Consider the following 27,898-nt stretch of genomic DNA (forward strand, 5'->3'; position numbering starts at 1 on the left):
GTAACAATGATGATGATGCATATAAGTTGTTCCAAGGACTTGGCATAATTTTAACTTATTTGATCCTCGAAGCAGCAATATAAAGCAGGCAGCATTACTATCCCCATTTTAAAATTAGTAAGTCATTAAGAAGATAAAAGTAGAGCCCTGGCTAGTGTGGCTCAGTTGGCTGAGCATCACCGGTGCACCGGAAGGTCGCTGGTTCACTTCTAGTTTTGGGAATGTGCCTGGATTGTGAGCTCGATCCCCAGTGGGGGGGGGGGAGCCCATCGATGTTTCTCTCTTACCCTTCCTCTCTCTCAAATCAATTTTAAAAACATTTTTTAAAAATAGCCAGAGTATCATAGTCACAAACCCAAGGTCACACAACTAGCAAGTAGTGAAGCCATGATTCAAATTCAGGAAGTCTAGTTGTTATCCTCTTAACTTCTTGCACTCTGCAACTGCTTGTCTCTCATTCTGTTAAGTGACTGTTCTCTTCAATATTAGAAAAATTACTCCACCCCCACCTTACCCAGAGAGATCAAATATTTGTCCTTTGTGTAAATGCCGACCTAGAATACTTAAAACATTTCAAATGGCCCTAATTCAGTGTTCACTTCCACATATTAAATGACCATGCGGAAGGCACACAGTAAGCACTCAATAAATATTTGTGAGTATCTGTTAAAAGAATTAAATCTTTCTCAATTTCCCCAAAAGTAATTGTTCCCTTCTCTGATTCCTTCCCTCCCCTCCCCTAGCACTTTGCACCTTCTTCCAACACTTATTTTTCTATGCTACTCACTAAAGTAGCCAGCCTCCAAGATGGCCCCTGATGATCCTCACCTCCTGGTATTCACATCCCTGTGAAATCCTTTCCCACAATGTGTGATCAATAGAATACTGGACAAAAGATGGAATGTGACTTCTGCGGCTAAATCATAAAAGACAATGCAACTTGGTCTCCTGGATTATTTGCTCTGGAGGAAGTCAGATCCCTGCCATGAAGGCATTCAAGTAGCTCTATGAAGAAGCCCACATGGAGAACTGAGACCTCCCACCAATGGCCTACACCAACTTGTCAGCCATGCAAGTAGCCACCTTGGAAGATTATCCACCAGCCTTAGTCAAGCCTTCAGATGACTGTAACCCTAGATGACATATTCCTGCAATCTTCTGAGACCCTGAGCCTGAGCCAGTCAGCCAAGCTATTCCCAAGTTCCTGACTCCCAAAAACTGTGAGACATGTTTATTGTTGTCTTAAGCACTAACTTTTGGGGTAAGTTGTTACACAACAATAGAAATCTTAACACACTACTATGAAACTTTAAGCTCCTGAGAGCAGAGACTATTTCCTTGATTCTCAAAACTCCAGTAAGGCCTTAGAAATAACCAGTGCCTTATTTGTTTGTGTCAGTGGGCCATTCCCTTTGTTTAATGTTCCTTTTATTCCCAAATTAATCCATTTGTAAACTACCCCCCATACCTATACCTATAATCTATCAATGTCTTCCTTTTTCCCTTTCAAAGACATTCTGAAATATAACCTATACAAAGTTTTTCTCAGCAGATGAAAATGTTCCATATTATGTCGATCAATTCTAACTATCAACCCTAGCATTTCTACTCATAAACACAATTACTCACTATAAATATATATTTGTTCATGCTCATCTTTTATTCAACAAATATTACTGAGCATCTATTATGTCCCAAGAATTGCTCTTGAAGCTAGAAATAAAAAAACAAACACGAATACCCTTGTTTTTGTGGAGTTTATAGTCTAGTATATATTCTTTTCATAGTGGTCTCTCTAAACTCAATACAATAACCTTTATTAATATGGCTTCAAAATTCTAATTTCTCCTTTGCAAAATTAATCACTCAAAACTATTTTACCCCTTTCACTGTCTATTTAATCGGTTATATGTCTGATATATTTTACTTTGTATACTTAAGTATTTAAGCTGCAGTCTCAGGAAAAATCCACACCTGTTTAACAATAGAGAATTGCTCCATAGAGAATCTCTATGTATCAATCAATGACTTCCATTTTTACTGACTGTTTCTATGGCCCACACTTTTTAGCAAATGCCACATTTACAAGCATAAAATGAATACCATTTGATAAAGACAGCCTTGATTTATTATACAAGCTTTAGCAACTCTAATAAATCAAATATGAACATTTCACAGAAAGTAATTTGTAACAGATGTAATAAAATGACACGTAGGTGGAGTTTTCTCACTTCATTTATATTTACTTCTATAACGCAGAGTGGTAAAAGGAAAAGAGGATATTACAATTTTAAGACAGAGATTCAAGTCCTGGCTCGATCACTAACCTTAGACAAATTATTTTAACTATCCTGAGCCTCAGTTTCCCTATCTTAAAGTGGAGATAAAATCTACCTCACAGAGTTGTGAGGATTAAGTAATACATTAAAAGCCTAACTTAATGCCTGCTACATAGTGGGCACCAAGGAACATCAATTACCTTCCCCTTCCCTAGGACTTACACCTGGGGTCAGGAGAGTATCAGAATGATCTTCCTCTCCTTCATCAATGAGTTAAAATTCAGCTCAAACATCATCATCATCATCTCTGAAATCCAAAGGAAAAGCTCCCTTGACTCTCCCATACAATTCTGGGCTTGTACTTAGAGTTTACTTCAGTGTTATCTGTCACTTTCTGCTTCTCCCATTAGACTGTGAGCTCCTGATGAGCAGGGACCATATCTCACTTTTCTTGACCTCAGCTTTTAGAAAAACATCTGGTACATTACAGGCATGGAACAAAAGTTTGCTGAATGAATAAACGAATGAGTGGATGAAGTCATTACTTAAGGAGTACCCATAATTACTACTGGGTGACCCAAACTTTATGTTTTTGCCCTTTATGGGCTTAGATGCTGTTTTATACTTCTTTTGAATCTCTTCCTCATACCACTCAGCAGTGTACTAAGGACATGGAAAGTCTGCAATAAATACTTTTGGATTATGGGATTCATACTACTCTTCCATCTTACAATTTTACTCTAAATTTAAAAGTTAACCTAATGAATGGGACTTCTGAAAGCCTTTTTAAACAGGAGTTCTTCAACAATTGTTGGCAAATAACTGAAGCAAATGCTAGCACTAGACTACGGTCACTTTTTCTTTGCATGTGTTTTTGAAAAAAGCAGTAATGGTTTCTTCCTAAATTGTTTCATTAAGAAACGGAGTATCATAAAGCCCTTTGATTCACTATGAAAAGTGCAGATGACATTAGGCAAAACTTAGTTTAATAACTTTCAGCCAAAGGTTCCCACCCAGCAGTCATGGGGCTGTGGGCCAGCTGGCTGTACCACCTCACCCAGGGGAGAGGCTGCTTTTCAACAGTAAAATCGAATAAGTGAGATTTGGAGGGGTTTTTACTTATTTATTTTGGTCTTTTAAAGGTTTTAAAACACACAAACTTAGCTTCTTATTGAAAATAAAGATTATGTTACAGACTTTGGTTTCAGGTAGAAAAGATCTGGAAAAGATCTCCAAAACTAGCAACTTGGGGACATTTCAGACAGCTTATGGATTTTAGAGTATGTACAAATACACGAAGCTAGGTGTAATTTCAAATTACATTTAAGTGATGTATTTCACATTCCTGTATACACACACTTCATGCCAAGTACAGGCTGGTAAGCAGTTAACTGTTCACCAGTTGCCCTTTAGTTATGCTACATAATAGTGAAAAAACAGAGAGAAATTCTGACAAAGCCAAGTTGGGCTGGTGGTTAAATACAAACTGGTCTCTCTTTTGGGATCAAGTACAAGGCTGACGGATGTCTTTTTTTTAAGGATATGTTTTCATCGATTTTTAGAGAGAGAGGAAGGGAGAGGGGGAGAGAGAAACATCAATTGGTTGCCTCCAGTACTCGCCCAACCAGGAATCGAACCCGAAACCTTTTGGTGCACAGGACAACACTCAACCAACTGAGCCAACCGGCCAGGGCTGAAAAATGTCTATTTTTTGGACTCAGTGTGCCACACCCGGGAGAGGAACTGGGCGCGAGTAAAGCTGAGGGGTGTAGCCCACGATTCCAGCCTGGGCCTGAGCTCCACCGTGGTCCTCAGTCCTCAGCGTTTGCACAGGTTTCTCGCTTGCCCCCGCCCCCCCAGGTCCCGCAGGGAAGCCCTAACCTCCAGACCTATATAGCTCCCTACAGGGCCGCTGGTGACCTGGTTGGAGGCCTTGAATGTAAATCAGCATCAATCAGCCCAGGCACCTGGTGGTGAGGCTGAAGCAATCCATCCACATCTACCTGAAGTGCTTAGCAATAAAGCAAAGGTGGCGTGACACACACATACATACATACAAACAAACAAACTGGGCTACCAGTTCTCAACTTACAGCCACCCCATGTGATAGGTGTTATCCCTACTTTCCTAATGAGGAAACTGAGGCCCAAGATTACACAGCTGGCGAATGGCAGGTCTGAACGCCTGACTGGAAGCTCCAGCCCAGCCACTGGAGAATCAATGCTTTCCTACCGGCCAGGGTGGGGGCTGTAATCAAAGCGCCCGGACAAGCACTTTCTTAGACTAAGGGTAAAGTTCCCGGCCGTCAAGTTCCGAATCTGCCAGAGCCCTCACACCTGGAGGCACTCGGGTTGCTCCACAGGCATCAACAAGCCCAGGTGAGCCTCCCTCGCTTGAGAATCCTGGGATTGCACATGGATCCTGAGGGTTCGCGCAAGGTCTCGGGGAAAGCGCCCAAGCCCAGCCCCTCCAGTCACAAAACTCCCGGGGCGCAGTGGGGGCGGGAACCTCCATGTCTCCCCGACCCGCGCAGCCCGACCAGGCAGCGCACAGGTGCACGGCCGCGCCCCGCGCCACCCACCCCTACTCGGCGACCCGGGCGTTGAGGGGCGAAGGGAAGCGGCGGGGGCGACGGTCAGGGGTGGGGGTTGGAGAGCGAGGCCGGCCCGGCCCGACCTCCTCGGGGCACCGGGCGCGGGCCGAGAGCCGGCGGGGAGAAAGGATGCTCGCGCGGGGCGGGGCCGCGGTGGGGGAGGGGTCCCGGCCGGACTCTCACTCACCGCCTCGCTCTCCTCCCGGCCCGAGCTCGGCGGTCCCCGCTCCGGCTCTCACCGCGCGCGTCTCCTCCCGAGGCTCAACGTCCAGCGAGGACGCTCAGAGCTGCGGACAAGTCGGCGCGAGCGGAGGGCGTGCGGCCAGCGGAGCCGAGAGCGCGGGGAAGATGGGACTGTCTTCTCGCCGCCACCGCGGACACCACAGCCACGGCCGCCGCCGGCTCTTCTCAGCCACGGAAGCTGCGGACCCTCCCACCACACCCGCCTCCCGCCTTCCACGCCGCCCGCCGGAGGAGTGATAGCGGCACTGGCCAATCAGAGGCCTTGTGAAGGCCGGCCCGCGGGCTGAGGGGAGAGGCGAGGAAGGGAGGGGCACGAGGGAGAGGAGGCCGGCGGCGGGACTTCCTGTGACTGACGGCCTGGAGCAGCCAATGGGAAGCGGGGAGATGACCTCATCGCTGAGGGAAGTCTGGAACTGGAGGAGCTGGGGCGAGGAGGTGGGAGGAGGCCCGCGACCAGCCGGGGGCGGGACGCTGGGGGCCTTAAAGAAGCCGCAGCCTATTGGTCGCCCAGTCAAGGGAAGGGCGGGGGACTCGGCTGAACCCCGCAAAGTTGCCAGGGGGTCAATGCCGCGAGCTCCTCTGTTGCACTAGTCCTCCCGACCCCATTCCGATTCTTCCGGAAGGCTGAAGGGTCCCGCCTGGGACTCGTAAATCGATTACTCCACTTTCACACTTCCCCAGAGGATACACAATAAATTTCGCTCTGGCCTGGAGCCCTGAATTCCCGTTAGAGCTCCCGCCCCACCGGGGCCCGTCGCCTGAGTCAGTGTCCCCTACGGTGAACTGGGAGGCCGCCGACACGCACCTCCTCCGCTCCACCTGCCTGGACTGTTGAGATCATCAACAGCGAAAGTGCTTCGGGCTTCGAGAAAGAAGGGGGCTGGATGAGCCCGAGAGCTAGTATCGGGAGGCCGCGGGAAGAGCATCTGCAAAGGGGAGGCTGCCCGAGAGGGCGGTAGAACGCTGGCGTCCCGCTGCTGGCACCCGCTCCTGCAGCGAGGGGTGTGCGCGTGTGTGCGCGTGTGCACGCGCGCGTGAGTCTGCCGCGTTAGGCGCGGAGCCCAGAGCCCGCACGTGGACCTGGCTCCCGGCTTCAACCAGGAGAAAGAATGCGGGCTGACCGGGAAGGGGGGGTGCAAAGCGAGGTCCCGGGCTGCGAGGGCCTTGCAGGAGGCGGGCCGTCGGCTCCCCTTCCCCCAGCAATGGGAGGGAGCCTCGGAAAGGAGAAATAACTTCAGCCTGGCGGGGTGGGAAAGAGGGGGAAGTGCTTCCCTAAAGCTTGCAGGGAATGGTGTCCGCAGGCCGGGCTGCAGAGAGGAGCAACAGTGGCTCAGGAAGAAGGGCTGGGGCGCTCCCCCAGGCTGCAGGAGGAGCAGTGTGACGGTGAAGGACTGAAAGGGGGCAACTGGTTTTACGTTCCAGGGTAAGTTCTTACTGTGATCCCCGTTCTCCCCCAGCGGTCTCCGGGGACTGCCCGTGGGTGCAGTTCCCTGAAGGGAGGGTATTGGGCCTTCTCACCCCTTCCTGCAGCTGCAAAGGCCAAGGTGGCCCTGGGTACCCCCAGTTGTTCACCTACAGGTCAGCCTCACGTTCAGGACCACACGGTGGTCACGGCCTCTTGGAGTTGGGCAGGATCCTCGTGAGCCCTTGGTCACACACCTTCCCCCGTGGCAAGAATCCTTCCACAAAAGTCCTGATAAAAATATTTACTCAACATTATTCAGCATTTCTTGAGTAAGGTATGTAGGGAGTAAGATGAGACAGTCACTGCCCTGGGGGCACTTTCACCAAACTGCAGGAAGTTAAGGAACATGCTGAGGTGACTGTCATGCCAGGCCGTATCCCGAGTGTCATGACTAACAAGAGGGCCTCAGGAAAAGTACTGCTGGTTGGAATTGTTGGGGTGGGGCGGGTTTCCCCAAGACAAAACCCAGGAGTGGCTTTCCAGATAGGGTCTGCCCAGACACAGCCTTCGTGAAAAAACCCAGGTCAAAAGGAAGCACAAGCGTATTTATTAGTCATGGGAAGAGGGATATGCCCATTCACAGCTTCCCCAACATGGCAAACTCACTACCTTTCAAATAGGCCTGTTTGGGGTTTTTTTGGACAACTTAAATTGTATAGATTTTGTGTGTACATATGTGTATATGTTATATGTGTGTGTGTGTATAAAGTGTTTATATGTATTTCTTATGGATAAGCTGCCTTTCTCTAGTCTCTGACCCTAGATCCTAACGTTTTCCCCTAAAGCTTCACAGAGCATGTCTAATCCCACTTCATCATGACAACATTCCAAACAGTTGAAGATGATGATTATGCCCTTTCACACACCCTCTAGCCATCTCTCAAGTCCGTTTTTCTTGCCACCATTCCTCAGGTGATGGTTTCCATATGCCTCACTAGCTTAATGATGTCACACAGACATCTTTCAGTTTGTGAGGATCTACCAGGGATGCGCTGTTTTTGTCCTTCCAGCAAATGTCCCCTTCCTCCTATAAGGGGAGCCTAATTTTCTCTAGGGAACCACTCCTCCCCACTCTCTGACTTCATTACTCACTATTCCAGTGGGGAGGACTTGGCCCAATCTTAACCGATCAGAGCGTTGTTCCCCGCTCCCCATCATCACCATCTACAGTGAGTGATTTAGGGATAGGTTTGTGACCCAAGGCAGTCCAATCAGAATGAGTCCTGGAACCTGGGCTGCTGAACTGTCTGGCTATGCACCTGGAGTTTGCAGGGAGGGCCACAGAGAACTTGCTCTAGGATAAAGCCAATACTAAAACACACTGTCAGCTGAGATCCAGATACAGGCCTTAACGGGTAAGGACTTTGTTTGAGAACCTGAATCCAGCTATTTTCTGGCTATTTGATTTTACAGGTTTCTTAGGTCAGGGTTTTTAGAAACAGAGAGATGCAATTTACTGAGGGGGGAAAAAGCTGTATGGCAGGAAGTTGGGCAGACAAGGGAAAGTGAAAGAGCCAAGCAAGGCTTAGCCTGATCTTACCTTGGCCTGATCCACAGTGGAGAGTTCTGGAGCATAAACCACACTCACCACAGAATTATCACTCCATGTGTACCCCACCCAGTATCAGTCAGCCACTGGCTATGAGCCATGAAGGGGTTAAGGTCACCAAAGCCGCTCCCTTCAGCTGAGGATTTTAGGCACTTAGCTGCCAACATTCACAGCAGCTGGGGAATGGGTACACTGGCCTATTAAAGAGAACTGGGAGAGGCATCATTTGAATCTGCCAATCAAATGGGCCAATACTTTCCCTTTCCAGTTGAGTTTTTGTTCCTTGAAACCAAAATGTGACTCAGGTTCGATCTGACCACCGCAGAGTACAATGAGACCTTGGCCTTCCTTGGCCTGACTCCCTACATCCATTAGTACACTAAGTAATTGCATTAGCAAATTTAGTGGCTCACACTGTATAACCAATCCTTTCCACCCCTTTCCTCTAGAGCTTACCCCCCACAAACTGATACTAAGCCAAATTCACCCTTTCATGAACCTCTATAAATTCTTTAACACAAATTAGGAGTTTAAGTTTAACCCTGCTAATAACTAGTTGTCATTTTGTCCATTTGCATCTTTTGCTGCAACTTGCTATAAACACATGCTGATTTGAGACTGTCACCTATCTAACTGGTCACTACTTGTAATTTTGTTGCTATCACTGAAAGTGGCAGATCCAATGACAGAAACCTTCAGTAAACCACTGGAGACTGATTTCCCCCCTTCCACTCTGCTAATCCATGCTCCTGAACACCTTACCCTACCTGTTCTTTTCCTCTCTCTTCCTGAGGAATCTCTCTAAAGGTATTTTCTAGGACTTGACCACCCCCATCCTCAGCAAATCCTGCTTTTTCCTGTTTCTTCTGATGCCTCTGTTCAGGTTGGTCCCTCTTTCTAACTGGCTTCTCTTTTTTATCTATTCACATCCCAGCTCACGCCCCACTTCCTCCACTATTCCTCCAGCCTAAATAGATATTTTCCTTCTGACAATCCATAGCTCCTACTGTGCCAAGCACAATACTAAGCACCCTAAGTGCATTTATCTTATTTCATCTTTGTGGAAACCCTGAGGTGGGTGCTGTTATGATCCCCATTTTTCAGGTGAGGAAACTGAGACTTAGAAAGGTTAATTAAGTAACTCAATATCACACAGCTAAAAATTAGCAAAGCCAGGGTACAGATACTAAAATTAGCATTTTGTATGTGATTCAGTAAAATTTGTGGACTACATACAAGGAACTAGGGGAAATATAAAAAAGTGAAATAGACAATGCTTGCCCGCAATCCAAAACAGAGTCCATAAATGACACTAATATGAACAATGCTGTAAGGACAGGAGAAATTAAATCATGCCTGGTGGGAAACCCAATAAGGCCACGGGAAGGAGTTTACATTTGACAAGCAGGAATGAGGTAGGGCACGCCATCTTAGGGAACACTGTGAGTAATATAGAGGAAGGAAAACATGGGACATGTTTGAGCAAGGGAGTTGTCTGCTTTGTTAGAGATAAGGCCTGAAAGTTTGTTTGAAGCCCTGTTGTAAAAAGTAAAGAATGCCAAGGCAAAGTTGGTATTGGTCTTTTGAAAACAGGATCCAAACAGTGTCTTAAGAATATTTACCTGGTAGTTGATTGGATAGGAGACTGAAATGGGAGTAGGGAGATAAGTTAGGAGATCACTACTGCTATCCACCCACAGGAAATAAGGACCTATGATGGTGGTGGCAGTAAACTTGGACTCCTTTTTTTCCCTATGTTCTATAAACACTCTTCCACCTTGTCCCCTAAAGATCACAACATCCTTGAGAAGTGTCAGTCATTTTTTAAATATGTCCATAACCTCTAAACCACTAACAATTTCTTGATATCTAATAACCAGCCAGCAAATATTTTTGGAATTGAGTTGAATGCATGATAGAGGTGATAAAAATGCTGGGGCTCCATTTAAATGGTTTTATAGGAACTTACTTCATTTCTGCCACCACCTGCAGTATTACTGGATAACAAGACTAAGCTAGTTTTTTATTCAGCATCTATTATGTATATCATCATCTCATTGAATTCTCCCAATGGTAAGTACTGACATTATTTCCATTTTACACATCAGGAAAGCGGAGGGTTCAAGGCAGTAGGGGGACCAATTGCCCCAGTTTGCAGGGACTTTCCGTGCTAAAACCGGGACAGCCCTAGTCAAATTAAGGTTGGTCACTCTATCAAGATCCCTTGCCCCACATCACACAAGTGAGAGTTTGAACACAAGTCTGGGCCCTGGCCAGGCAGCTCAGTTGGTTAGAGTCATCCCAATATGCCAAGGTTGCAGGTTCGATCCCAGTCAGGACACATACAAGAATCAACCAATGAATGCATAAGCAAGTGGAACAACAAATTGATGTTTCCCTCTCTCTGTCTCTCTCTCTCTCTCTCTTCTTTCTCTATCTCAAATCAATAAGTAAAAAAAATAAACACAAGTCTGACAAAATCAAACCCCATAAGGTTTTATTTTGGCTTTCTGATACGCCAATATAAATATCTTATTTGGGTACTTTTGGGATAGAATTCAAACGTACTCATATTGAATTTGGCTCATGTATCTGGAGCCGACTTGAGACAGAGAATCACAAAATGGATGGGTTTTTGTCAGAGAAAAGGAATCCAGGCTGGGGAATGGCTTTCCTGGGGGACGCCCTTACCCAAGAGAGTGGCTTCATAAGGTGTTCTTTGGCGCCCCCTCGTGGTTGAGACCTGTAACCCCTTCTCTCCTTCCCAGACTAGAGACGAGGCGACATACTGGTAAACCGTGGGAGTTCCTCATGCTTGGGGAGCATCAAGAGTTTGTTTTAACAATAAAAAGAAGAGCTTTTTTTCTTAAATAAAAGCGGGTCAGGCTGTCATCATCTAGGGTGAGGACAATCAGACACAAAGTTTAAATGGATGCCAACTCCCCCAATAATCAAGATAAGTACATTTCAAAGAAATATTTCAAAAAATCAAAATTAATGCCCCTCGAAGCCCCAAGATGAACAAAACATCAAATTTAAAAGACAAGAGACAGGATCTGACCTTGCACTTGTCCTACGATGCCTCACCCTAATCCTGCTACACTGGCTCAGGTTCCAGGAAACCCAGCCCCATGGCGAAGCTCTCCTGTGGAGGACTCCAGGAGGTGGCACGTTAACACCTCATATGGGAAACGGAAGTGGGGCTTTTCAGACTTTTCTACCAAAGAACCTTCATAAAAGAGGGAGCATCCCCTGTTGGAGTAACCAGAGGCCTGCCATAAGCAAGAAATTTCTTTAAGACTCTTTCTTTAAGCATATTTTGAATTTGACTTTATAATATATTCATTTTTGGTTTTGTTCTATTACCTGTCATTAAAGCATATATGCTTCAGAAGTGTACAAAATAGTGCATTTCCCAAAACTGTACAGCTCGAAGAAGAATTTTCGCAAATAGAGCACACACTTTAATCAGCACCCAGATTAAGAAAACAGCAAGAGGAACCCAGAAGTCCCTCTCCTGCCCCCTTCTGTTCACTACCATCGCAAGATGCCTCCATACTGATATCTGACAGCAGGCCTTAGTTTTGCCTAGTTTTGTCCTTTACGTGAGTGAAATGATCTGGGTTATGTTGCTCAAAACTGTGTTGTGAGATTAGGCCCTGTGTGTGTGTGATTGGAGTCTGTTCACCCTCATTGCGTGGTATGAATAAGTTAGAAAAGATTTATCCATTCTGGCAATGTGGTGGCTTTCCCTGTGGGACTGTCACACGTCATGCTGGTATGAATATTCTCATGCATGTCCTTTGGTTAACATACATGAACACATTTCCTTGGGGAGTGGACTTGCTGGGTCGTTGGAGAAACATATTTTCAGCTTTAGTGTCTGCTGCCAGTTAGCTTTCTAAAGTAGCTGGAGCAGTTTTTACTCACCGAGAATGATGCTTCACATCCTGTCTAGACTTGATATTTTTTATGGTTTTTATTTTATTCACTCAAGTGGGGTGGTGACATATTGCAGTTTATTTGCATTTCCACTGTAAGTAAAGCAATGAGGTTAAGACCGTTTTCATATGCTTGTTCCGCATTCGGATAGCTTCTTGGGTGAAGTGTCTGCGCGAGTCTTTTGCCCCTTTTCCTGGTAGGTTATGTCTCTTCCCTATCGATTTGTAGGAGTTCTTTTTAAATCCTGGGTTTGAGACCATCAGACACATGCGTTGAGGACATCTATTTTGTGGGTTTTCTTTTTGATGAGTAGAGATTCTTAGTTTTAATATAGTTCTTTTTTTATTTATTTATGATTCTTTTTGTTTCCTGTTTGTGAAAGATCTGCCTATTCCAAGGTCATAAAGATATTCGTATATTTTAGTCTAAAAATATTATTTATTTATGTTAGCTTCAGATCTCTAATCCTTCTGGAAATGATTTTTAGTATGGTATGAGGTAAGGGTCAAAATACATTTTTTTCCACACGTGAGGTGACCATATATGTGTGATATGGTGGGGTTTTTTTCATATAAAAGCAAATAATTAAATAATTAAATAATTAAATTAATTCCCTGTTAAATTATATGACTTTCCCCTAATGCTTCAAGTAAAACGGACACTCCAGAAATGGCTATTTTTGAGCACTAGTTAAGGTACATTATCTACATTACTTCATTTAATTATCACTAGATTTGTAGAGGTAGGTATTCATATTGCAATTTTATCAATGAAAAAAAGTGAGGCTCTCAGAACAAAAGACTCACACAGTCTGGGGGGAAAAAAACTTCTGGAGGACTTTAAAGGAGAGATCCACAGCATTACAGTCATAGCCGGGGGCTTTAACACCCCACTGACTTTACTGGATAGATCTTCTACACAAAAAAATCAACAAGGAAATGATGACTCTAAATGACACACTAGATCAGATGGATTTAATTGACATTTACAGGACATTTCACCCCAAAGCCGCAGAATATACATTCTCCTCAAGTGGGACATTCTCAAAGACAGACCACATGTTAGGACACAAAACAAGTCTCTATAAGTTCAAGAAGATTGAAATCACATCAAGCATCTTCTCGGACATTTACCCCATAGAATACTATGCAGGTTTAAAAACAAAGGGTCCCTTACCCTTTGAGACAGCATTGTGGGACCTGGAGAGTATTATGCTAAGCGAAATAAGCCAGTCAGAGAAAGACAAGTGTCACATGACCTCACTCATATGTGGAATCTGAAGAACAAAGTAAACTAATGAACAAAATAGATTCAGAGACATAGAAGCATGGAACAGGCTGAAGGATCTCAGAGTGAAGGCGGGGGTGGGTGGGTGGCTGGGGAGAGATTAACATAAGAATTTATATGCATATGTGCATCACCCATGGACACAGAGAATAGTGGGGTAAAGGCCTGGGGGAGGGGTATGGGGGGAGGGGATCAATGGGGGAAAAGGGGACATTTGCAATACTTTCAACAATAAATAAATAATACAAAAAGTGAGACTCAGGAAAGTAAATATATTAAGGGCACCCAGCTAGTAAGTCCTTTAAGCAGTGTTCTTGAGAAAATTTCCATTCGGAGGATAATCGCCCGCTGAGGCGACCTGCTTGTCTGCGCGGGCAGATGGCCCTTTGGACTCCGGTTTGGGGCTGTGGGAATAACGCTGCACGAACGTTTTCCCCGAATTGCTCGGTTTTGTAGATTGGTTCCTGGCTGACGCCTTTGTGATTCGACTCTGCGGCTGGGTGCTTTGACTCCTTATCAAAATCTCTTCTGCAGGTTTTTCCTTTGTGGTTGCTGGGAGGCTTACAAAAAATGTAACTTCCTATATAACAACTTAACTTGGGTAGCATACAGAAATGCCATACTTCTGCTTCTCCCCTCCCGTCGTAGGTAATTGGTGTAGAAAGCTCTTCATCGACAGGTTCTCCCTCCTTGGAGGAGGGCAAGATGGTCTTCATGGTTGGCTCCCAGGCTCTCATTCCCCCCGAAGTATTTGTTCTAAGCCAGTTGCAGGCGATGTCCCGGGTGTCCTGGCAGTCCCCGGTGTGGGAATGAGGAAGGTGCCCATTCCTGGTGAGTGAGACACAACAGACCTCCGCCGGGGACCTCCAGAGGCGTTAAAGGTTTTCTTGTGCTTGAGAAAGAGACTGAGGACGCATCTGGAGGTGACAGCCAGCAGAGCCGCAGCCACCTTGTGTCCGGGAGGGAAACGAGACTTAAAATGAAGCTGACTCTGCAGAGGAAGGCGGAGGGGAGAGGTGGCAAACCCTGGCGGCCCTGTGGCGTTTCAAGCGGCAGATGGTACTCCTTCGGCAAAACACACCTCCTCACTGTTTAGCCCGTTTGAATTTCCCGTTGTTGTTTGAAGCCAGAAGCAGCCCAATGTCCTGGTCAAGTGGATGCATTTTGTGGGCCCAGTGAACCTTCTGGGGAGTGACCCACCCCCACTCCTCAGAAATCCTTCTCCGTCCACGTGGTTTCAGTGGGTTTGAGCCCTTCCCCAGCCCCCAGAGAGGCCACAAAATCAAATTCTGACCCAAGTACCCGTACCCGGGGTAGGGGTGTAACCGAGCCGCCGGTCGGCGGGCTCCTGGGGCTCCTGCCTCGGCTAGGAGAAGACAGTCCCTCCTCTACTCGGACCCCACAAGCCGTGAAGGCCGCGTGGCCTGGAGCTGCCAGTGGCCGTCTTGGTATCAGGTGGCAGGAGGAGACTGGGAATAAAACTCAGTAATGACAAACAGGACCAAAATGAGAGGGGAGCGAGGCAGGGTCCTCATGACATCCGCCACCCCTCCGGATGGAGCCAGGCCCGCAGCCCCTCACACTTGGGGGCAAGTCACAAAGTGGGGGACGCAGGGGCTCCAGGAGCTAGCTGGGGCGCCCGGGCTCCTCCGGCCCCCCCCCCCCCGCCTCCCTGCAGCGGGTCCTGAAGTCGCGTTCCTCCTGCTGTCCTATTTTTTGTCGCCTGAACGGCCAGGAGTACTCAGTGCCCCGGCCCCTCCACATCTGAGAAAACTACGGTGAAAACGCGGATGAGACTCGGCCTGAGCGATCGTTACACCAGCAGCACCAGCTCCCTGCAGGCGGAGCAGTGTGCCTGCGGAAGGTGGGAATAACACAGGCGGCCACCCCCTGGGGTGGCCCGAGCGCCCAGAGGGTGCCGGTTCGGTTCCCAGTCAGGGCACATACCCAGGTTTCGGGTTTGATCCCCGGTCAGGGCATGTACAGAAGGCAACCGATGCATGTTTCTCTATCTCCCCCTCTCTCCCTTTGCCTCTCTCTAAAATCAGTAAAACATATCCTCGGGTGAGGATTTTTTAAAAAACACAAAAAACAGACACTTCACAAGAAACTCACGGCAGAGAGAGGCAGGGCAGCTGGGCGGTGGAAAGCCGGGCATGGTTTCAAAGCCACGTGATCCTACCTGGTTTCCTGAGTGCCCCCAAGCTTCTATCTGGTCATGTGGAAATTAGGGCTAAACATACCGATTGTGACTAAACCCCCGCCTGCGTCCGCTCTGGAACTCGGCCTCCTCTGACACAGCGGAGGAGCGGAAGTTCTCCCTCAGCTCTCTCCTGAGTCCTCACTGTCTTTGTATGTCCGCTCACCCCCGGGGCTATGGGGGGCCAGCCTGCATTTGGTGTGGGTCGCTACCTGGACTCCTAGCTCTGCTCCCCTCTAAGTGTGATGCCTCCTTCCCAGAGGCTCCAGGCCAGAGGTTTCTGCTGCCCTTTCTCCCCTTTTGTCTCTGTTTCCCCACACCAAGGTGTTTCTTGCTTTAGGAAGCATTGACCCAATTACAGATAATTACAATAAAGAACTTAAAGGTGTGGCCTATGCAATATGATGGTAATGAGCCTGTGACCTTGAGCAAGTGACCTTAACAGCACTTTGGCAACATAGGAGTGACAGTGTATTCCAATGGTCACAAAATGCACCACTAAGAAAACACACCAGCAATTGCATTATGAGAAAACCTCTTAACAATAGTCCTGGACAAGCCGTACACCAGTCACAGCAACTCATAGCTTTGAAATTCCTCTCACCCCTTCTGTGAGCTTGGCCATTTCTCCTGCCTTCAGTTGCACCGCTTGGCATATGATAATCTTTCTACCCACATCTTAGGAACAACATGTAACACGACTCCTGCTCTCGGTTTATCTTCCTATCTTAGGCTCTGCAAAGCACTTGCTGTTGCTTTGTAAGAAAAGAGTAGTCATTCCTCCAAAGAGAAAGCTGTTTCACTAACGTCAATTATTTCACTCCCTGCTGCTCCTGTCTCCCCGCCTTTCTCTCTACAGCATCACTTTTGATCTGAAAGTTCAGTCGCAATATGATTTTTCTGAAGACGTTTTAAACAGCACTAAATTCCGTCCCTGTGTGGTAGGCAGTCAGACGGGCATGCGCAGAGCAGGCCTATGGGCCAGGTACGGAATGTCACCAGGGCAGAAAGTCCTGGACATCTAGCAGTGGCTGCCTCGTACAGGGCAGAACTGGAAGAGCAAGTATTGGAAGTAAGTGCTGTTAATCAGGACCCCGCCTAAGGCACCCTTCCCGCCCCTCCATCACCTTGGGACCTGCGGGTCGCTTCCTCCCCCAGCACTAGCTGGTCACCCGGTAGATGCCCCACACCTTAGAGAGGAGCAAGGGGGCTGGAGAAAAGCCCCATCTGACTCCCATATGAGGGCAGGAGGGGAAGGGACAGGCCCCCGAAGGCCAGCTAGAAGAAGAAAGTGCTTAGCCCCATTCAGGGCCTCAAAAGGAGCCCAGCCCACACCCCGGGGCAGCTCTTCAAACTGCTCACCCGAAACTTCAAGTGTATTTTTGCTTCGCTTGCTGAATAAGTTATGTCTCCTGAGTTTGAATCTTGGCTCCAAATTCTTTCTTAGCCAGAACTCAGTACCAAGGTCTACTTGCTTGGACGTAGGTTTACACGGGCAGTGCCAACCGGGTACCTAAGTCAAAGACAGAATGAACAGCTGTGCTTAATATCTCAGCTTTGCAAACAACGGTGGACCCCTCATGACGTTGCCATTGATTGTAAGATATATGCCTAACATCAGAGATGTTAAAGCTGGGGGGAAATGTATATCTTAGAATTAGTTAGATATGGTAGTAAATACCGGTATTGATTAGAATACTTTCAACTGCAAGTGACAGAAAACCCAGACCGACTTGAGCAAAATGGGTATACTGAGCCACGGAAATCCAAAAGTCCTTGTATTAGCCAGCTTCAGGCATGGCTGGATCCAGGACTCTAAGGAGAGAATCAGGGCTAGTTTCTGGCCATTTCCCTCTCTCTCTCTCTCTCTCTCTTCTATAGGGATAGCTTTAGTCTCAGGCCTCACATGGTAGCAAGCTGGAGCCAGCAGCTCTAACCCCATATCCTCTCTGGTCTCAAGTCCAGCCAAAAGGAATGAGGGTCATTGTCCCAGAATTTTTAACCTGAGTTTCAATGCCTTTCATTGGCTCTCACAGCCCTGGACACCAGTGCTGAGTCACCCTGCTGGAAGCCCAGGGGGGTGAGGAGAATTGACATGGGGCAGCAAAAACAATAGATGTGACCTATAGGTTGGCTGCAGGGAATTCGGCGAGATTAACCCTGGGAGCATTAGCCCAGGGCCTGGCCCAGGGTGAGCCTCTGCATGGCATTCGGTCCCTGTGCCCCTGCCTGCTCCATGCGGCTGGAGAGGCCTCTGCTAAGACCCGCAGCTCCGGCTGAGTCAGCCTTGCGAAGCTCCCCGTCAGCCGGCTGAGCGCACTGACTCAGCTCCTGCGTGAGCTGGATGCTGCCCGGAAAGTTAATAAGTCTTTGAGGCAAGATGTTCCTGCTGTGGCGTGGGCTGGTGCCCTGAGTGGGTGGGAATGACTGAGAAAGAGTGAGAACACCGGGGCTCCTAGAGCATTGATGAAGTTAAGATGTACAGAAAGGAAGAGTGAGGGAAAAGTCAAGAGCAGTGGTTAGAAAAGGCCGCCCGCCGAGGCTGTGGGTGCTTTCTGCTAAGGGTCCTGGCCTGCCCAGTCCCTGGGGGTGTGCTCGGAGCTGCCCCGCCCCCAGCCCCAGCCCCTAAGCCCCACCACTCTGCCAGTGAGGTCCGCCCTGCAGCCAGCCCAGCCATTTCTTCCAGGCCCTCCTCCAGATCTGCTCATTTCTTCCTTCAAATATATGTTGCAAGGAGCAGAACAGAAGGAATCCGTCACTTGGGAGGGTAGGGAGGGACAGAGGAGGGAGGCCCAGTTAGGAGGGGATCCCGGAGGAGAGGAGAGGAAATGAAGGAGCCAGTAGCAGGAAGACAGGGGACAGTGCAGAATCTCATGGGTGCTTTTTACAACCACTCAGGAGCTGGACCGAATTCAACACGGAGCACCAGCTCTCTGCTGGGACCCCAGCTAGGAGGTGTGGACACAGAAATAAGTAGGATGTGGTCCCTGCCTGCAGAGTCTGGTGTGGGAGACAGTAAGAAAATCCTCAGTTACTATGGACTGTGATCGCAGGGAGCGGGTACTGAGGAAAATACCCCTGAGGGAGGAATGAAGCGTGAAGCGGGTCAGTGAAAGAGAAATTGCCAGCAGCAGGTCTCAGGTCAGGTCTGGCCTTAGCCTGATCCAGAAGGTTAGGGTCTTGGGCTCTGGAGCAAGGTGCACCCCAGAGTAGTTCCCCTGATGGCCTTTCCCGCTTCTGTTTCATGGAGGGTGGCCACCTTCCTGGCAAGGAGGTTCCTCCATGCCAGGGGACAACTGTGAGTCCTTGGAGCCAATGCTCACGGCAGCAGGAGGCTGGGAGCACCGGCCTGGTAGAGCCACCTGGGAGGCACCAATAGCATCTGCTCCTACAGGTGCCCTGCTGGATGTTTGGTGAACAATGTAGGGAGGGCAGGGGGCTTCCTGGAGGAGAGGGTCATTCTGCTGCATTTTGAAGAACAGCTTAGGAGGTGGCCAAGCAAAGAAAGATCCAAGAGTCACCATGTATAAGAGTTGCAGGAGCTTGCAGTGCTTTCTGGAAATGTTAAGATATTTAAGTATGGCACTGCGCATAGGGTGGGCAGAGGGGGTGGTGGGCAGAGGCCAGATCATGAAGAGTCCTGTGTGCCTTAATAAAAAATTGGGGGCTAAAGTTCTTCTGAAAAGAACTGGGTTCCCATTCGTCCCCAAGCCAGTCCTTTCTGCAAACATTTACCCCTTGCCTCAGCCCTGCTCAGTTGGGTGAAATCGGGGCCCAGATGCTGCAGGACTGAAGTGGGGAAGAGGCCACCAGTGTGGACAAGTGGCCAAAGAGGGACAGCCAGAGAGGAGCCACCTCCAAGGGCCGGAAACACAGGGGTTGAGACCAATCAAAAGTTGTTTTCTTGAGTGGTCATTTCAGAAGCAGAAAGAATCATCACAAGGGAACCCCGTGGAGAGGGTGAGCGTGCCAGCAGGTGGCTCTGGGAAAGTCACCCTTCTCTCTGAGCCTCCAGTTCCACATCCATCACTAGGGATCATATCTGTCCCACAGGGTCAGCGAAGATAAAGGCATGTGTGTAAAAAGTCTGTACAAATGTTAGTTACTGTAAATGTGCCTCAAAACAACAAACAAACAAAAATCATGAGAATCTGAAGCAGGCTCATTTTACTCCAGTTACCATTTGGCACCGAGCAGGTTGGGGACTTACTGGAAGACACAGCAAAGTCGGCAGCAGAGCCAAGGTGTAAACTCATCCACGTTACTGACTCCAACGTCATCAGCGGAATCAGCAGAAACCCAACTTCACGCTACAGTTCAGGTGTCGGAGGGGTCTCCAGGAAGTCCCTTCCAGCAGAGAGTGTTCCAGGTGGTTCCAAAGGGCAGCCCCAGTATCCTCCAAATGGTTGGCAAGATGTAGCCGGGTGAGCTTCCCAGGAGGCAGGGCAAGAAGGGAGACAGAGAGCAGATGTATGCCCTGAGGACTGGTCAAGAGACTGCATTCTCAGTGCTGCTTATATCTAGAGCACCCCCCCCACACACACCCACCTTTTAAAAACAGGTTTATTGAGAGATAATTCACATACCAAAAAGCATATCCTTTTAAAGTATACAATTCCATGGATTTTAGTCTATTTACAGAGTGGTGAAACTATCACACAATAAATTTTAGAATATTTCCATCACCCCATAAAAGGACTCCTTCTTATTAGCGGTCACTTCCCTTCCCCCCACCCCCGCCTTCCTCCTAGACCGAGGCAATTGCTGATCTACTTGGCACCTCTGTAGATTTGCCTGGCCGAGCATTTCATATAGATAGAATCAGAAGATATGTGTGTCTTTCACTTAGCTTAATGATTGCAGGGTTCGTCCATGTTGTGGCCTGCATCAGTACTTCATTTTCCTAGGGCTGAAAAATATTCCATTGTATGGAAAAACTACATTTTATTTCTCCATTCAGTTTATGGCATTTGAATTGTTTCCAATTTTTGGCTATCATGACTAATGCTGCTATGAACACTCACGTACAGGTTTTTGTGTGGACATGTTTTTGTTTCTCTTGGGTACAGACCTAGTAGTAGAATTGCTGTGTCGTGTAGTAACTCGGTGTTTAACATTTTGAGAAAATGCTAGACGGTTTTCCGGAGTGGCTGTGACATTTTGCGATCCTACCAACGGTGTACGAGGATTTCGATCTCTTCACATTCTCGCCAATACTTACTCTCTGTCATTCTAATTATTGCTGTCCTAATGGATGTGAAGTAGTATCTCATTGTGTGTTTTTTGTGTGGTAAAATACACGTGACATATTAGTTATCATTTTAACTGTTTGTAAGTGTACAATTCAGTGGCACTGATACATTCCTCGCTGTGGTTTTGGTTTGCATTCCCCTGTGGCTAAGGATGTTGAGCATCTTTTTATGCACTTATTGATCATTTGTGTTCTCTCTTTAGGAGAAATGTCCATTCAGATTCCTTGCTCATTTTTTAAATTGGATTATTTGTCTTTTTATTATTGAATTGGAGGAGTGTTGTTGTTTTTAAAATATAGTCTAGATACAAGGCCCTTATCAGATATATAATTTGCAAAGATTTTCTCCCATTCTGTGGTTGTCTTTTCACTTTCTTGATGGTGTCCTTTGAGGCACAGAAGTTTAAATTTTGATGTACTCTATTTTTTTCTTCTGTTGCTGGGCTTTTGGTATATCTAAGAAGGTTTTATCTAAACCAAGCTCATTAAGATTTACCCTATATTTTCTTCTAAGAGTTTTATAGTTTTAGCTCTTTCCTTTAGGTCTATGACCTGTTTTGAGTTAATTTTTATATATGATGTAAGATAGGGGTTCCAAATTCATTTGTGTGTGTGTGTGTGTGTGTGTGTGTGTGTGTATCCAGTTGTCCCAGCATCATTTGTTGAAAAGGCTATTCTTTTCCTCATTGAATTGTCTTGGCAATATTACACAGCTCCTCTTTAAGGAAAATAGACCTTAAACAGTTCTTTCTATGTGTGGTTTATACAACTATTATAATTTCTGACAAGTGAAGCCAGCTTTTCTCCCCCTGGTTACTGGCACCTTAGACTAGTGCCTATGGTCTGAGGTGACTTGGTGTCTAATATGGGTTCCTAGTACTTGATAGAGGCAAAAAAATTTTTTTTTTAAATCAGATTCTCTCTTGGACAGCACAAGGGCTGGGTGCCCACAGAGAAGGCAAATGACCTACCTCGATCTGCTCTCCCAAAGTGTTGCAGTGCTGCCCAGGTCTCCATGTGGCCTGATATTTTGGAATCTTCGGGGCCCAGAGTGGTGATGGTGTTTTTTAGCTTTTTCATTTTTCATTAAGAAAAGATATTTAACTGAACATGGAACAAAGCTGCAATTTATAAGAATATGGTTTATATTAGGCTTTTGAAATCTTATAAAGAGTTCTTGAATTGAATTACTGTACGTGAACCCCCTCCCTTTAAAAAAACTATTTAACATATCTTTAAATTGTGGTAAAATATACATAACATAAAATAGACTATTTTTAAGTATGCAGTTCAGTGGCATTAAGTACATTCATATAGTTGTGCAACCGTGACCACCATCCATCTCCAGAAATTTTTCATCTTCCCAAACTGAAACTCTGTCCCCATTAAATAGCAACTCCCCACTCCTCCCTCCCCAGCCTCTGGCAACCACCATCCCACTTTCTGTTTCTATGAATTGGACTCCTCCAGGTGCGTCGTGTAAGCGGAATCGTACAGTATCTGTCTTTTCGTGCCTGGCTCTTTTCACTTAGTATAAGGCCCTAATTATACTTATTTCGTAGCATGTGTCAGAAGTTCACGCGAGTGCCTTCACCCGAGCTGCTCTCCAGGCTTCCTGGGGGTTTCCGTCAACCCTTATGATGAGTCCCTGTCATGGCATCTTGGAACCTAAAGGTGATCTTGTTTGTCTTTCTCACAGTCAGAAGGAGCCTGGTGTGGCCTCTGGGCGCCTCACAGCGGAAGGACGGCCACCGCTTGCTCACGGGCATTGCGGCCCGTTGCTGAGTGCAGGAGCCTGGGGGGAGCATGGCCGATATTGCTTGTGTACCCTCCCCTCTGCCCACCTCTGTGCCAGGGGCCTTCACATTTATTCCTCTGTTAGCCATTCATTCACCCAACAGGCACTGACCGTCCATCAGGTGCCGGCGTTGCCCTGGGCACAGGGGACAGTGAGGGCTAAGGGAGACGTGGTCTCTGCCTCCACGGAACTTATAATCTAGTGAGGGAAGGACGGTAAATGATCGACTACACAAATAAGTATATGATTACAATTGTGGTGACTGCTCTGAAGGAAAAGTGCAGGGTGAAAGTCTAAATGGGGGGCACCGGGCTGGAGCGGGGGACCTGGGATGGACTCAGAATCCATTGACTGACGTGCAGCTGTGCCTGACACTAGACTAAGGATCCCAGTCCCCGGGCTGAAGGCACACGGGTATAACAGGGGCAACTGGTGGCCTGGGCTCCCTTGGTTTTGCGATCCCAGCACCACACTGCTCCCCCCCTTTTCCAACTGTGTGTCTCTGGGGGTGCCTCTCTGGTGGTAGGGGACGTCAGATTCTTTACTTTGGAGGGAAAATTATGACATGTTCAGAACATTGCACCCCAAAGCCTCCACTGAGATGCCAGGCCCCTATTTTCATGGCTCTTACATCACACTGAGGGCACCGGATCCTTTCGGCTCTCCGGGCCCTAGCAGCATGATGTCATCAACCCAGTGCTTTGGCGTAATGCTTGCGTAATGGTGAAGTTCCCAGTCTGAGAACTGGAGAGCTGTCAAAAGAGAGACTCAACTCCTCGTGCAGGGTGGCAAAGTGCACTGATGACCCTGACAAGTACAAGCAGGAATTCGGGTCTTCTCTGCTCTCTGGAATATAGGACAAAGCACCCTCCAGCTCAATAACTGCACCCCAGGTGTCAGGGATGCATTTCTCTTCTCCAGCAATGATACCACATCTGAAACAGCAGCTGCAATTGGAGTCACCACAGAATGAGGTTTATAGTGACCCACTGTCATTCTCTAAGGCCCATCTGCCCCCTCCACTGGCCAAACTGCAAGTGAGGCGGGAATGTGTTGAAATCACCACCTCTGCCTCTTTAAAGGCCTTGATGATATTATTAATCCCTTCCACTCCCCAGGGGGGTGCAGCGTTGCTTTTGGCTTATCACTTTGGTAAGGAGGGATTGCCATTGGACTTTCCTCATCACTATATCCCTTACTCTGCTAATCCAAGGGCCAATCTGGTAATTCTGCCAGTGGCTGAGCATATCTAACCCAGCAGGGAAATAAATAGGTCTGAAGGGCCCATCGTGAAGTCATTCTAGTCAAACTGCACTTGTTACTTGACCCACCTAAACTCCCAGTCTGACCAGTAGAGCCCAGTGGAGTTCTGGGTCCTTAAGAATCAGTATTAGCCAGAGCCATCACCCAGTGATCACCAAAAGGTCTGAGAATTAATCTTTTCATGGTGCATAGTTACCCTGGTAGATGGCCTCAGGTCCCTCTGGGGAAGGCTGGAGGTAGAGTCACAGTACAGTTGACCCTTGAATAACACGGGTTTGAACTGTGAGGCTCCGTTTGCTCACCGATATTTTTCAATAAACAATCTCCCCTCCATATGCCCGGGGTTCAACCAACCGCAGATTGAAAACAGTATTTTCAATCCATGGTTGCAGAGGGCCGACTGTATACATTGTTCTACTCCGTTTTTAAAAAAACATGTTTTTATTGATTTCAGAGAGAGGGAGAGAGAGAGATAGAAACATCAATGATGAGAGAGAGTCACTGATCCGGGCATGTGCCCTCACAGGGGAATCGAACCACAACCTCCTGGTTCGTAGGCCGATGCACAACCACTGAGCCACGCCAGCCAGGTTGTTCTACCCCATTTCATATAAGGGACCTGGGCATCATAGATTCTGCTACCCGCGGGCAGCCTGGAACCAATGCCCCCGCGGACACTAACGGGTGACCGCACACACTTACCATGTCGTTGCATGCCCTTCTTGGGAGTGTCCACCCAGCTTCCACTTCTTTCCAGGGGCAGGATCAGTGATTGACTCAGGCTTGGGATGGGTGCGGGGACTGTGCTGTCAATCATTGTGGCTAAAGTCAGACCTCTGTTCACCAGACCTGACATTTTTTTCAGATATGCGAATCAAATAGAAACTTAGTGGGTGGGCGGCTCACCTATGTTGGTTTTAGAGACTCCATGACCAATTGGCCACATCGGTCTCTGTAGGTTGGACATCCTGGTAACTCCACTGGCCCTGCCGGTTACCACGAGGGTGCTCACTTTCCCCTGGAGATTCAGCGCCGCTACTTGCTTTCCACAGCCCAGGGTCTGCACATCCCGTGAGGTAAGGAAACCCTCTCCAGCTGCTGCTTGTCCTGCAGCAGCTCCCACCTGGGGCGGCTGAGAGGTGCTGGTACTTCTCCCAAAGACTTTTTCAAGGCTTTGGTTTCCAGGGGTGGGGGGGTCACCTTCTGGGTAATCGGAAAAATGTCACGTCTGATACATTCTGTTAGGGGATTAACTTTATTTTGAAGGCAACAAGGAGCCACTAAAGTGTTTTCAACAGTGGAGCAGGGTGATGCGATTTGTCTCAAGGACACTCCTGCTGTTTGGTGGCGGGTGTAGCGGAAGAGGCGAGGCAGGCGTAGGGGGAACAAGTGGGAATCTGATGCAGCGACCCCAGCGAGCCTTGAGAACATGGAGGTGGCAGCCGGAGTCTTCCTGAAAAGTACAGGACATGTGGATATCAGCGCTGGATAGTCAGGGAGCTACACCGAACCCTTGGGGGGCTGGGGAGGGTATGGTGAGTGGGGGCACGTGGCTGGGAGGAAAAGGGGGCTATTGCTGTGTATAGGCTCGGTCTTCCTCACGACTCTGCTGGGCAGGGCTGAGCAACAGGGCAAGAGCCAGGCGGCTTGGAGGGGAGCAGGTCAAAGGTTCTGTCCTCAGGAGGAGTTTGCGGGCAGCAGGGCCCTGTCCGGGGGTGGGCGATGGCGACTGTAAAGCTCTGAATCCCAGCGCCGGCCTTGCGGCCAGCTGCGGCCTGTAGGAACAGCCTGGGCTGTCATGCTCGCACCAAGCTCAGCGGAAGGAGAAAGGAGAATCTAAGCTGGGGACACCTGCCAGGGAGGGAGGACGCTGCCCACTGGCTCCCCAGGCGTCTCCGCAAAGCCAGGAAACAGCCTGCCACGCAGTCTCTGCACATTCACCCACACCTTTGATCTGTGTCATTAGCCCTTTGTGTAGATGAAGAGAGCAAACCATGAGCTGCTGGCCCGGTCCCCCCACGCAATGGCAGGGACAAAGCTGCAGCCGATGTGATGACGCACTGATTCCTTTTCAAGAAAGGACTGGGCGCTCAGCTGCGAGCACAGCCGGGCTTCAGGGGTGGCTCTAGGCACGCTCTTCCAGGGGCTCCTGGCCACAGGCTGGGCAGGCCGACCGGGGCTTGCATTCCCACCCGACTTGGCACTGCTGTGCCCAGAACTTCCCAAGGGGCTGCAGAGCCCCTGTCAGGCCTGCATCGCAATTTATGCCCCCCACGCATGTAACTTCCTTTCCCAGAGGTCACCCCACAGTAAGCATTCCTCTCTCCACTCCAGCCTCTGCTCCCAGAAAACCCCACCAGTCAAAGGAGGCTCCTTAAATAACTAGTTTCAAGGATTAATAACAAAATGATGTATATTAAATACCTTCTCTCAGCTCCAATGCCTCCTCCGGGTCAGTGGCTAATTTTCTCTTTTTTCCTTTTTTGTTAATCCTCACTAGAGGATATTTTTTCCATTGCTTTTTCAGAGAGAGTGGAAGTGGGGGAGGCAGGGGGAGGGAGAGAGAAACATGGATGTGAGAGAGACACAATGACTGGCTGCCTCCCTCTCACACCCTGACAGGGGCAGGGGGCGAACCGGCAACCCAGGTGTGTGACCTTGACTGGGAATCGAACCTGCAACCCTTCGACGTGCAGGCGACGCTCTAGCCACTGAGCCACACAGGCCAGGACCAATGGGCCGATCTTCTGTTTGCATCTTCAAAATCCACCTTCCGCCTTCACCCACCCTGCCCTGGGCCCCTGGAGGCTGACCCCTGAGGACTGTGCCAACAGGCAGAGCCAGGATGGCACTGTGAGAGTGAGGTCAGCTCATTTCCTCCTCTGGCTCCCTCTCTGCCAGGTCGCTACAGGTGGGTGGGTCCTTCCCAAGGCCGCAGCTCCTGAGACAGCTCCATCCCGCTTGGCCCTCAGCCTGAAGAGTTGCCACCCGGGCACAGCTGCGCCATCTCTCCCTCCCTCCACCATGCCTCAGCCTTGGCAAACTGGCCCTGTATTAAAGGCGCCTCCTTTCCTTACTTGAGCCTGTTCCGTGCTCTCCCGACACCCTGACTGATTCCGTCAGTGAGGGTATTTTCGCCCGCTGCAAGCATTAGAAATGGCTGCAGGTGTTCCAGGCATCACGTCCTGGGGCCCAGGCACAGCCAAGGTCAGAGGCAGGGACCAGCTCTTTGGAAGAACAAGGGAAACGACCAAACGCCTCCCACCCCAACACTGCTCCCCTTTGCCGTCGCCGGGAGGATGGCTCACACGCTGCCTTGGCCTTGGGCTCCCAGGAAGCAGAGGGAGAGGCAGAGGTGTGTTTGGGTGTTTTCCTGGGATGTGCGATCCTGGGAGTCCCGAGGGGGGTAAAGGAGCCGAGCGGCGAGGCCCGGAGCACCACGTAAGGCTTTTGAGCTGGCCGCCGCACAAGTGACCGCTCTCCCATGGGACCACTCAGACGTCATAGAAGTATCCCAGGCCCTGGCCGGTGTGGCTCAGTTGGTTGGAGCATCATCCTGAACACCAAACAGTGGCGGTTCGATTCCCAGGCCAGGCACTTACCCAGGTTGCGGGTTCGACCCCCGGTTGGGGCGCCCTGTGCAGGAGGCAACCTGTCAATGTTTCTCTCCCACGTTGATGTTTCTCTCTCTTGTTTTTCTTCACTACATCTGCAGAACCTGGTACAGAGCAGGGGCTCGAGAATGACTTGTTGGGTGGACGGACGCATGGACGGATATGAGAATACTGCGGCAGGCGGAAGAGGAGGAGCTCGTGGGCCATGAAGCTCACTTTCCCAGCCCGTAACTCCTGGATGTCCCCGGTTTAGTCCCCACAACGCCTCTCTGTTCACCCTCCCTCCCTGCGTGAGCTCACCCAGTGTTATCAATTTAACTTTCTGTCTCCGGGCACCATCTCTCCCTTGAGCACCTGACTCACACCCAACTACTACCCAACATTTCCACTCAAAAGTTAGTTGGCATCTCAAAT

At 48.6% G+C, this 27,898-nt stretch overlaps 1 protein-coding gene and 1 long non-coding RNA gene across 2 annotated transcripts in view; one reads left to right on the forward strand and one right to left on the reverse strand.

The window, feature by feature from the left end:
- Nucleotides 1-5,104, reverse strand: part of MRTFA (myocardin related transcription factor A) — a 150,537-nt gene extending 145,433 nt beyond the window's left edge. The window contains exon 1 of the mRNA XM_016205306.2: nt 5,060-5,104. The gene's annotated coding sequence lies outside the window, so the exon portion shown is untranslated. The remainder of the gene's footprint in view (nt 1-5,059) is intronic.
- Nucleotides 5,105-6,452: 1,348 nt separating this feature from the next.
- Nucleotides 6,453-27,645, forward strand: LOC107531270 (uncharacterized). Its single transcript, XR_001602611.2, has 4 exons — nt 6,453-6,538; nt 22,372-22,483; nt 24,829-24,946; nt 27,586-27,645. It is a non-coding gene; the product is annotated as an uncharacterized LOC107531270 (long non-coding RNA).
- The last annotated feature ends 253 nt before the right edge of the window (nt 27,646-27,898 follow it).

This window comes from Miniopterus natalensis, chromosome 2, assembly GCF_054644295.1.
Source record: "Miniopterus natalensis isolate mMinNat1 chromosome 2, mMinNat1.hap1, whole genome shotgun sequence".
Lineage (NCBI taxonomy): Eukaryota > Metazoa > Chordata > Mammalia > Chiroptera > Miniopteridae > Miniopterus > Miniopterus natalensis.